Below are 12652 nucleotides of genomic sequence, written 5' to 3' on the forward strand. Positions count from 1 at the left end.
ATTTAATTGCTAGTCGTCCAGATATTATAATTTTCATTTTTTATTGTGCCAGATTTCAAGAGAATCCTCGAGAGCCTCACATGACTGCTGTCACGAACATATTCGGGTATCTAAAACGAACATCATCACTTGGAATATGGTACCCATCAAAGTCTGGTTTCTTTGTACAAGCATTTTCAGATGCTGACTTAGGAGGATATGGATTGGATCGAAAAACTACAACAGGAGGATGCCAATTTCTCAGTGGCAAACTTGTTAGATGCCAATCCAAAAAGCAAACATGTGTATCTTTATCCACAGCCGAAGCTGAGTATATTTCTGCTACCTCATGTACATCTCAGGTCATATGGATTCAAATTCAACTTCGTGACTATGGCCTGAACATGAAATGAATCCCTTTGTATTGTGATTCAGAAAGTGCTATTCGCATTTGTCACAACCCAGTACAACACTCTAAAACGAAACACATAGCACTGAGATAACACTTCATCATGGACCACGTTGAAGATGGGAACGTTGAAATACACTTCGTGAGATCCATTGATCATTTGGCCGACATAGTCACCAAAGCTTTACCTGAACCTACATTCAATCGAATTCTTCAAGGCTTGGGAATGATGGAAGTTGAATCTGTTCCAAAACCACTTTTGCTTTAATAAGTATCACATACGAGTTTGGTTGTACATTCGCTTTGGTATTACTCTTGTGTCACGCGAATTGGCACGACCGCTCGCTCTAATTCTGTAACACCCGTCAAAATAGATCAACAACAATCACATGTGATTATGTCAATCAAGTAATGTGATTTTGTCAAACAAGTAATATAGTAAACTTAGTATGTATTTCATAGTAATTCTAATACAAGTATGGTCTTTCATACATACTTTATAGTATAAATATGATTCCAAAAATATAGAGAACGTCTAAATCTGACTTTGTGTTAAGAAGTTATGATAAATTCTAACGCTATAGATCCTTATAAAGAGGAATTTAAAATAGACTTAGAATTAGCTATTGGAATATAAAAGAGAGTTTTACTACTCGGAATTACCTAAGTGTACATATAAAGAACGTCAAAAACGGAGTTCGTATGAAAAAGTTATGAACTTTCGAACTTGTAGCTGTCTAAGAGCGTGACACATGGCAGAAAACCCTAGCTGTCTGGATTCACGACGTGAACCTTAAATTCACGACGTGAAAGTAGTCCAGGACACTATTTGAGGCTAGAAAACACGTGCAAAGTCTACGTGAGTGAGGTGTTGAATACCCACGACGTGAACATAAAAGACATGACGTGAAACTAGAATCGTGACACCTTCTGAAGCTAGGACCCAAATGGCAAGTCTACGACATGACTCAGCTCAGATTCACGATGTGAATCTTAAGTTCATGACGTGAACTTGTCTTGGAGAGCATATAAATAGCAAGTTCGGCCTCTTCTCTTCTTAGGCCTGAACTTCTTTCTCCTCTCTCCTTTGTTGAAGCCATCTTGCATCCCGAGCCCGATGATCGAGAACCGCTGAACGTTTTCAGTTAGATACTGTCAAAGCTTGATATTAAAGTGAGTTTCACGGCCCTACTTTCTAATATTTTCGGGGGAAAACGCATGCTAAATATTGAATAAAAGTTAATATTATGTTTATATGATAGTATGTTCGTATCAACATATATAGTTATATTAACCGGGATATAGTTGTTTTGTCTCATATATACCTAAAGTATATATGATATTTTGAAATCACACAACTATGTTAAACTTGTTAGCATGTTAGTATTTAGAAGTATACTAATATATACCTAGAATTATACTCAGGACTTATATATATATATATATATATATATATATATATATATATATATGTGTGTGTGATGTAACTTGTGAGTTATACTCTGGGGTTCTATTTATACTATGTGGTGTGATAGACCCATAGTTATACTTAGAAGTTATATATATCATTTGTTAAGTATGTTATATGTGATTATTGATGGTTTTATTGTTGGATTAGTGTCTAAGTCCACAACTATAATTGGTATGTACTTGACCCGATTTGGCATGGTCCATTTGGGTTGCATAGGCATCGAAACATTTGGAGAGACCTTTTGTGAGAAGATGATATTTGTAATTTGTATTAATATATTATAAGTTCTAATATATTAATATGAAATCATATTATTTAATTAGTATTGATCAAGAATTAATTTGGAATTAATTTGTGACTAAAAGAGACTAATTAAATATATGGGGATTGATTGTGTAAATCATTCATTCTTATATATGTGGGCTTATGATCCATGATTCCTTATGTTGGGCTAAACCCATGGGGTGACCCATGGATACTCCATGGAGGTTTAAATCCATGGAGCATAAGGAATGGGTAAAGTCATGAGTTACATGGTGTAACCCTAATGTCCATACTATATAAAGACCCCATTGGTTGGTGAAATGGGCACCAGTGTATACACAAGAGGGCAAAACCGATTTCTAGAGTCAAGTATCTTCTTCTCATGGTTATTCCAATTGTTGATTATGTTGTGTGAACCATTTGAGGTGTCACACTTGAGGCACTGGGCTCTTAAGTGAATGGTTTTGAGCAATCTAACACACCTATGGTGTACATGCAACCCTAAATACCTTGGATCTATGTTTTCTCTATTATACATGCAAACTTGAACTTTCCAAGGTATTACCCTAACTAGCACACAATCTTTGATACTTGGGTAATATAAACAAGTTATAAGACATACCTTTTGATGTAGCTTGAAGTGTTGATCTTTAAGAGCTTAGCCCCAATAGTGTGGAAGCCTCAAGTAGAATCACAAATCATGAAAAACATCTTGGAAACCTTGACAGAATAGTAAGCACACTAGAAATTGGCCCACTCTTGTATATACACACACTAGTGCCATTTCTTGTGCCAAAGACCTCTTTATATAGTATGGAGGATTAGGGTTTCATCCATGTAAACCCTAATACCCATGCCCTTTCATTTCAATAGGATCCATGGGTTAAAAACTCCATGAACTATCCATGCAAGCTTATCCCAACCTAAATGAACTTGGCCCATATTATATATAAGAGTCCATACTTAATTAGTTCCTTTTGATCACTTAAATTAATTCTAAATTAATTCTTGATCAATACTAATTAAATAATGTGATTCCATATTAATATATTAGAACTTATAATATATTAATATAAATCATAAACATACTATTCTCAAAAGACTATCCATATAAATTGTTCCGGTGAAGTTCAACCCAAATGGACCATGCCAAATCGGGTCAAGTACATACCAGTTATAGTTACGGTCTTAGACATTAATCCAATAGTCTCCCACTTGGATAAGTCTAAAACTATTATTGCGTATGACTTCAAAACCCGACTTGCAATCGTAGCTCTTAAAGTCACTGTCCAACTCTGACCTTAGTCAATGACATGTCCATTAGATAAGCGATCATATATTCCTCCATTCTAGATATCATATGGACTGAGACATGGATTATAATAATTCTCTCTGTCCATTTGTTGTTTCCTGATTTCCGATTTATGACGACAGACTAATTGAACAAATCAAATCAGTCCTGGCTTGGCCAAGCACTTCGGGGTGTCATCTCTAAATCATCGAGGGGCCCACAGATATCGCTTTTATCCCTTTAATGGTAAAAGGAATGGATAAACTTCGACTCATATGCTTGTTCTACTACTTGTTGAATCATACACAAAGGCACGTTTTATAACATCGAGTTACCAATGCGTTTTCGTACAATCAATGTATAACCAACTCATACGCAACAACTCATATCTCTAGGTTTGAAGAAGATAATATATTATCGTCTCATGATCACTCATGATACCATGAAGTGAGTCAAATGAGCATGGGTTTAATCCAATACTCAAAACTTATGAGCACTCATGAATGTTGCAGCAACTCTTGCTATGTCCCATACCTTGGACATCTACAATCGAGCTTCAAGACAGTCTTGATTCATATCGACTTCCAACATATGATCGAATGTGGATGGTTTGAATAACTTAGTCATTCGGGAAGAATGACCTAGTTGTTCTGGAAGTCAAAACATGCAAAGTGAAACACAAGAATAATCGAATCCAATATGGTCTCAGAACTTATGAATATAAATAGAACACGTTTTATTTATCACCATATTGATTACACATCATTCATTGCATACTGTTTCAAACTATCAACTTTATACTTAAATTAAAACAATATTTGTCCCATGCTCCAAGCATGTACACTATGGTTTTCTAAACACTAGTCATGCCATACACCAAGTATGCACACAAAGTTTGTCTATGATCTTTACTTTGTGGAATAGATCGATTGAACATAATTCCAGTGATTCTCATTTCACAATCCCAAATCGTTACAGCAAATGCAAGAATTCCAAATTCCTGCCATTTACCTAAATCTGTTAGATTCTAAACTTATATGCATTGATCCTCTTTTAATGATTATGCACAAAGTCACAAAGACTTGTCAACAGACATTACAGAGTATTCCAATGGAGATCATTCCATGGAAACGAAGTCTCAAATTCAAAGTACATTGCTTTGAACATCCTTCTTGCATTAAGTTTCCTAATCTTACACAGATTTAATGAATAACTGCCACCTATGGGAATATTTCCATATTCTCATTTTGACTATCACTTCTGAACAAGAGTTGCCTCCTTTCAGAATATGTTAGTATGGTCCTTCTAAAATTAACACTATACTTCCAACTGTCCCTGAGCAACCAATCTTTGGTAAACCTTAGATTGTCCTCGACAATTGCTTAATCAAATTAGTCATATCTACTTCTAGCCCTCTTTCCCTCTTAATGCTCTAGGCATTTGGAAAAATTTAGAACAAATTAATATTATAGCACATGCAATCGATCCTACATCTGAAGCATATGGGACACGATTCATGATGTCTCACATAAAGACATGATACTAGACCAGTCTTTTGCTATAATATTTCTATTTCTATTTGCCATGTTCTTATAATTCAGATTATGAAAAGGGATGCCGTAATCAGAATCGAATTTTAGAACGCAAATAATGTTCCCATATATAGAATTTCCTTATGTTGAACCATTCCAACATAACATTTATATATATACTTGACTAAATTCGATTAAAATCTCACGATCTAAGCTTTTAGATTTGAAATGAAGTATAATTGCCTCTCCCTGAATTATAGCAAAACAACTTTTTCCCAATTGAAACTTTTTGTTTTCTATAATTAACATTGCTAACTTGCAACACTTATCATAATTATCATGCTCCCACGAACATGAGAATTATCAGCATAATACTTAAGCTCCCACTAGTTTTGACATGTACTCAGAAACCAGTTGAACTTCTAGAAATCAATACTTTATTGACTTTCTTACCAAAGTTTAGACTTCTGATACGAGATGCTTTGATAAAACTTTATCAAAATCATACACCTTTCTTAGATAACACACATGTGTGTTTAAACAATTTCAGAACTATGAAAAGGTATGTCGTAATCATAGTCTCAATTGTTTAAACCTTTGTCATTCCTCACAAGTCCATGTTAGTGTGTCGGTTAACCACACACGCTCCACTAACGACTTTGAGAATGCAAATATCACAATTGCTACCTACTTAAAATCTACTTAGTGAAAGCGTTTCCTTACCATCATTTTCATGAATCGGAGAGAAACCTTATGACACTTAGATTTTATGGTGTATGTGTTCCTATCCATGTGAATTTTTCAAAACCATAATCTCAAGACAAGGTTAGTGACAAATCTAAACTCATATGGATTGAACTTGTGCAGTCTTAACTTCTTGCCACCTGCCAGCACAAGGGCCTGCCATTGCTTCTAAGTTGTTATGCAACCAATTGAGAACTGTCAAAACTCATATGCAAAGCCAACTTTAACTGGAATAGGCACAGAAATGGAATATGTCAACACGATAGGTTATAAACCTCAGGTTGTGTGCTAGTGATAAACTACAAGTTTTTATTCTTGATTAGATCTTGAAGCTTTTTCAAGATCTTTAAGACTCCCAATGTCCTCTTGACATATAAGACTCTCTTGCCAAATATTCAATAGATAATGCAGATTCTTTATCAAGACAAACACTTCACACAATTGGCCTTAGTTGCTCTTTCTTTTATCCAAAACATCACAACTTACCAATTTCAAATGTACAAGAGTAGGATACATTTTACTCTTACATTTGACAAGCGTTAATAAACCTTTCTTTAAGATATGTCACTCAAATTACAATCTTGGAGTATGACTCTAAGACTTGTTTTGGAATGAAGTATGACTCATCTTCTTGATTTAACCACTTCAACAATTCATGACTCCTCTTCTTAGCCATACGAATGCACAAAGATATCCTTAGAGGATGAATTGTGATATGGTCTCACAATCATTAAGATGATCATAAAACATGATACTAAAGTACTCTCCCATCTTTTCAGATTTGAGAAACTTTTATCTTTTCTGCCTAATTTGATTCTTCTCATTCGTTCTGCCATACATCGAAACTTTTCCAATGTTTCAGAATTATACTTAAACTTGTAAGTATAACCATATTTACTAAGCTTTAGTAAATCATGACGAATAGTCTTATCTATGTTTTGTGGTGGACTTGACCAATACACAAGAATGCGTACTCGATCCCTTTGTCCTTCACTTGAATCACATATACATGTGAACAAGGAATTAGTCTAAATTTTCCAAAGCTGAAAGTTCTCATTCATTATACTATACAACTTGCATGATTCCAAATTTCTATCCAACTGAAAACCTGGGTGATGAGAATCTTTCCTTATTTGGTAAATTTAGACACTACCACAAATGAAAGAATCAAATTCATATTTTCATTATTGCTAGAAACATATAAACATCAATTTTCCATAAATGCCATTGCAAGGAGATAAAATAAAATAAAACAAAAATTTTATTTATTTATACGATGTGGAAATATCTTTTTCCTTACAATGCAACTTTAAATGGAAACTATGCTATTACATATTTCCTAGCAATCTATCATAACTCTCTAAGTAGTAGCTCAAGAATCCGATCTTCGAACCATGCGATTGAAATTCATCTTCGCGATCAAATTCAGCATAATCTTTCTTTAAGTTCCCTTCCCTTTGCTTGATCCTGCCATACATTAAAATGTATTAAGAATCTTCGAATAGGAACTTAAGAGAGTTAGATAGTGGACTTACCTGAAGCAGAGTCAAACTTTTTGACTTGACCTTCTCTCAGATCTTTCAGGTAGTTAGGGCAGTGTCACACCCCGCTAAAGCAGAAACACGAGGCGTGCCAGTATAAAGGGTTTCATAGCAAAAGTTAAAAGACAACACCAACCATAGTATTAAAAATCATTATAAATTTACAATGGGTTTGAACAACTTTTAAAAGAAATTACAATGTAAATTTAAATACAAAACATGCGAATGCTCCTAAAAGTGAAGTGTCCCTAAGTGCCACTTACTCGATGATTCCTGAAAAAGCATGTAAAACGAGCGTCAACTATAAAAATAGTTGGTGAGTACTCACAAGTTTATTGTTGGGTTTTGAGCATTCTAACACTCCTAAGTGTACATGCAACCCTAAATACCTTGGATCTATGTTTTCTCTATTATACATGCAAATATGAATATTCCAAGGTATTACCCTATCTATCATACAATCCTTGATACTTGGGTAATATAACAAGTTAGAATACATACCTTTTAATGAAGCTTGAAGTCTTGAACTTTAAGAGCTTAGCCCCAATAGTGTGGAAGCCTCAAGTGGAATCACAAATCACCAAAACACCTTGGAAGACTTTAGAGAATATGGATACTTGGCTCACACTTATGAAATCGGTTATTGCCCTCTTTAGTGTATCCACACTAGCCACTAGCCTAATTTCATGAACCATAAGACCCTTTATATAGTGTGGAGGATTAGGGTTAAACCCTAATACCCATGACCTTTCATTTCCTAGGATCCATGGGTTAAAGCTCCATGGACTATCCATGAAGACTTAGCCCAACCTAAATGAACTTGGCCCACTACACATATATATAAGAGTCCATATTTAATTAGTTCTTTTTGATCACTTAATTAATTCTAAATTAATTCTTAATCAATACTAATTAAATAATATGATTCCATATTAATATATTAGAACTTATAATATATTAATATAAATCATAAATATACTATTCTCAAAAGACTATCCATATAAATTGTGCCGGTGAAGTGAAACCCAAATGGACCATGCCGGGTCGTGTCAAGTACATACCAAATATAGTTATGGACTTAGACATTAATCCAAAAGTCTCCCACTTGGATAAGTCTAAAACTATTATTGAGTATGACTTCAAAAACCTAACTGGCAATCGTAGCTCTTAAAGCCGCTGTCGAACTCTGACCTTGTCAATGACTTGTCCATTAGATAAGGGATCATATATTCCTCCATTCTAGATATCATATGGACTGAGACATGGATTATAATTATTCTCTCTGTCCATTTGTTGTTTCCCGATTTTCGATTTATGATGACTGACTGATTGAACAAATCAAATCAGTATTGGCTTGGCCAAGCACTCACATGTGTCATCGCTAAATCATCGAGGGGCCCACAGATATCGCTTTTATCCCGAAAGTAAAAGGAATGGATAAACTTTGACTCATATGGCTTGTTCTACTACTTGTTCAATCATACACAAAGGCACGTTTTATAACATCGAGTTACCAAATGCGTTTTCGTGCAATCAATGTATAACCAACTCATAGTAACAACTCATATCTCTAGGTTTGAAGAATATAAGATATTATCATCTCATGATCACTCGTGATAAAATCCATGAAGTGATTCAAATGAGCGCGGGTTGAATCCAATACTCAAAACTTATGAGCACTCACGAGTGTTGTAGCACCACTTTGTCCACCAACTTGGACCTCTACAAACCAACCCATGACAGTCTTGATTCATATCTACTTCCAACATATGACCGACTGTGGATGGTTTGAATAACTTAATCATTCAGGAAGAGCGACTTAGTTATTCTGGAAGTCAAAACATGCAAAGTGAAACACAACAATAAATGAATCAAATATGGTATCAAACCCTATGAATATAAATAAACACTTTTATTTATCACCATACTGATTACTCATTATTCATTATTTCGGTTTTATCAACTTTATACTTGAATTAAAAACACGAGTTGTCCCATGCTCCAAGCATGTACACTATGTTTTTCTTAAACAATAGCTTTGCCATATACCAAGTATGTACTCTATGTTTATCTATGATCCTTACTTTGTGAAATAAACCAATTGAACATAATTTCAACGATTCTAATTTCACACTCCCAAATCCTTATCGAAAAATGTGAGAATTTCAAATTCCTATCATTTATCGAAATCTGTTTAGATTTTAAACTTATATGCACTGACCCTCCTGTAATGAATATGTACAAAGTCACAAAGACTTGTCAACAGTCATTATAAGGTATTCCAATGGAGATCAACTCCATGGAAACTAAGTCTCATATTCAAAGTACATTGCTTTGGACATGCTTCTTGCATTAAGTTTTCAAATCTTACACAGATAACTTCCACCTATGGAGACAACTCCATATTCTCATTTTGACTATCACTTCTGAATAAGAGATGCCTCTTTTCAGAATATGTCAATATGGTCCTTCCACAATTAGCACTATACTTCCAACTGTCCCTGAGCAACCAATCTTTGGTAAACCTCAGATTGTCCTCGACAATTGCTTAATCATTTTAGTCATATCCAATTCTAGACCTTTTCCCTTCTTAATGCCGCTGGGCATTTGGAAAAATTTAGAAATGACAAATATTATAGCACATGCAATCGATCCTGTACCCAAAGCAAATGGTACACGATTCATGATGTCTCACATAAAGACATGATTCTAGACCAGTCTTTTGCTACAATATTTTTATTTTCCATGTTTTCAAAATTTGACTATGAAGAGGGATGTCGTAATCATAATCGAATTTTGAGAACGCAATATATAGAATTTTCTTAAGTTGAACCAATCCAACATGAAATTCATATATATATATATATATATATATATATATATATATATATTCTTGACTAAAGGTGATTAAAATCTCAATATAAGCTCTTTAGAATGATTATAAACTCAATCTAAGCTTTTTAGAATTGAAATGAAGTATAATTTCCTCTCCCTTAATTATAGCAAAACAACTTTTTCAACCCCTGCAACCTCACGAATTGAAACTTTTGTTTTCTATAATTAACATTGCTAACTTGCAATACTTATCATAATTATCATGATCCCACTAACATGATGATTATTAGCATAACACTTATGCTCCCACTAGCTTTGACATGTATCCAGAAAACAACTGGACTTCTAGAGGTCAATACTAGATTGCTTTGATAAGACTTTATCAAAATCATACACCTTATCTTAGATAGCTCACAGGTGTGTCTAAACAATTTCAGAACTATGAAAAGGGATGTCGTAATCATAGTCTCAATTGTTTAGACCTTTGTTATCTGCTTCAAATCTACTTGGTGGAAGTGTTTCGTCACCATCATTTTCATGAATCGGAGAGAAACCTTATGACCCTTAGATTTTATGGTATATGTGTTCCTTTCCATGTGAATTTTTTGTCAAAACCATAATCACAAGACAAGATTAGTGACAATTCCAAATTCATATTGACTGAACTTGTGCAATCTTAAATTCTTGCCATCTGGCAGCTCAAGGGCATGCCATTGCTTCCAAGTTGATATGCAACCAATTGAGAACTCTAAGAACTCATATGCAAAGCCAACTTTAACTGGAATGGGCACAGAAATAGAAATATGTCAACACGATAGGTTATAGACCTCACGTCGTGTGCTAGTGTTAAACTACAGGTTTTTTATTCTTGATTAGATCTTGAAATTCTTTTTAGGATCTTTAAGACTCCCACTGTCCTCTTGACATATAAGACTATCTTGCCAAATATTCTAGAGATAGTGCGGATTCTTTATCAAGACAAATGCTTCACACAATTGGCCTAAGTTGGTCTTTGTTTTATCCAAAACATCACAACTTGCCAATTTCAAATGTACAAGAGTATGACACTTTTACTCTTACATTTGACAAGTGTTTTAAACCTTTCTTTAGGATATGTCACTCAACTTACAGTCTTGGAGTATGAATCTAAGACTTGTTTTGGAACGAAGTATGACTCATCTTCTTGATTTGACCACTTCAATAATTCATAGCTCCTCTTCTTAGCTATCAGAATGCACTTAGAGGATGAATTGTGATAAGGTCTCTTAATCATTAAGATGATCATATAACATGATACTAAAGTACTCTCCCATCTTTTTAGATTTGAGAAACTTTTATCCTTCTGCCTAATTTGATTCTTCTCATTCGTTCTACCATACATCGAAAATTTTCCAATGTATCAGAATTACACTTAAGCCTGTAAGTATAACCATATTTACTAAACTTTAGTAAATCATGACGAATAGTCTTAACGATTATTTGTGGTGGGCTTGATCAGTGCACATGAATGTGTACTCGATCCCTTAGCCCTTCACTTGACTCACACATCCATGTGAACAAGTAATTAGTCTTAATTTTTCCAATGCTTGAAAGTTCTCATTCATCATACTATACAACTTGCATGATTCCAAGTTTCGGTCCAATTGAAACTTGGGTGATGAGAAACTTTCCTTATTTGGTAAATTTAGACACTACCACAAATGAAAGCATCAAAACCATTTTCCTATATTACTAGCAATGGAATCATATAAACAACAATTTCTCTCACAAATGCCATTGTAAGGATACTTAAAATAAATAAAATCAAAAATTTACTTTTATTTTAAAAACTTTGTGGAAAAACTTATCCTTACAATCCATATGAAAACCTTGTTGTTATATATTCCTAAGCAATGTGTCATTACTCCTAAGTAACAACTTCAAAATTCTGATGCGATCGAAGTCCATCTTCGCGATCAGAAGCAGCATATACTTTCCTTAAGCTTTCTCTCTTTTCTTTGATTCTTATAACATCACCATGTGACTCAGTCACATTATGTAATAAGAATCTCCAAATAGGAGCTTAACAGAGTTAGACAATGGACTTTACCTGAAGTAGAGTCAAACTTATTGACTTTAACATCCTTAGGTAAATTTGGCAGCTTCGCAACCAGTGCCCCTTCCTTTGGCAATTTTAACAAATGGACCCTTTGGTAAAGGTACATGGGACTATCACAGACTTAGCTTTTCTCTTTACCATTTGGTCAACCGAGTTGACTATGGCCGATCCCTTTCCATTGGGAAGAGAATGCTTTTTCTGGATTTCCAGTGTCATCATTGTCAATGTCCATAAAGTTTTGGGAAGTCGATCTTCTAATCAAATTTACTTTACTAGCCTTCCAAATCATTGCTGATTTAGCACTACCAAGCAAATAGATAAGATCATTAAGGGTCTTGTCATAGTCTGTTTCATAGGAGTCCCAAAGGAACTCACTATGTGACTTAGAAAGTGATTGAACCACCAACTTTCTCAAGACTTTGACACCCAACTCTCCCGGCTTGTCAATATGTGACTTCATCTCCAAGATGTGATCACACCTAGACCTT

This window comes from Lactuca virosa, chromosome 3, assembly GCF_052849685.1.
Source record: "Lactuca virosa cultivar CGN04683 chromosome 3, Lactuca_virosa_CGN04683_v6, whole genome shotgun sequence".
In the NCBI taxonomy this organism is placed as follows: Eukaryota; Viridiplantae; Streptophyta; class Magnoliopsida; order Asterales; family Asteraceae; genus Lactuca; species Lactuca virosa.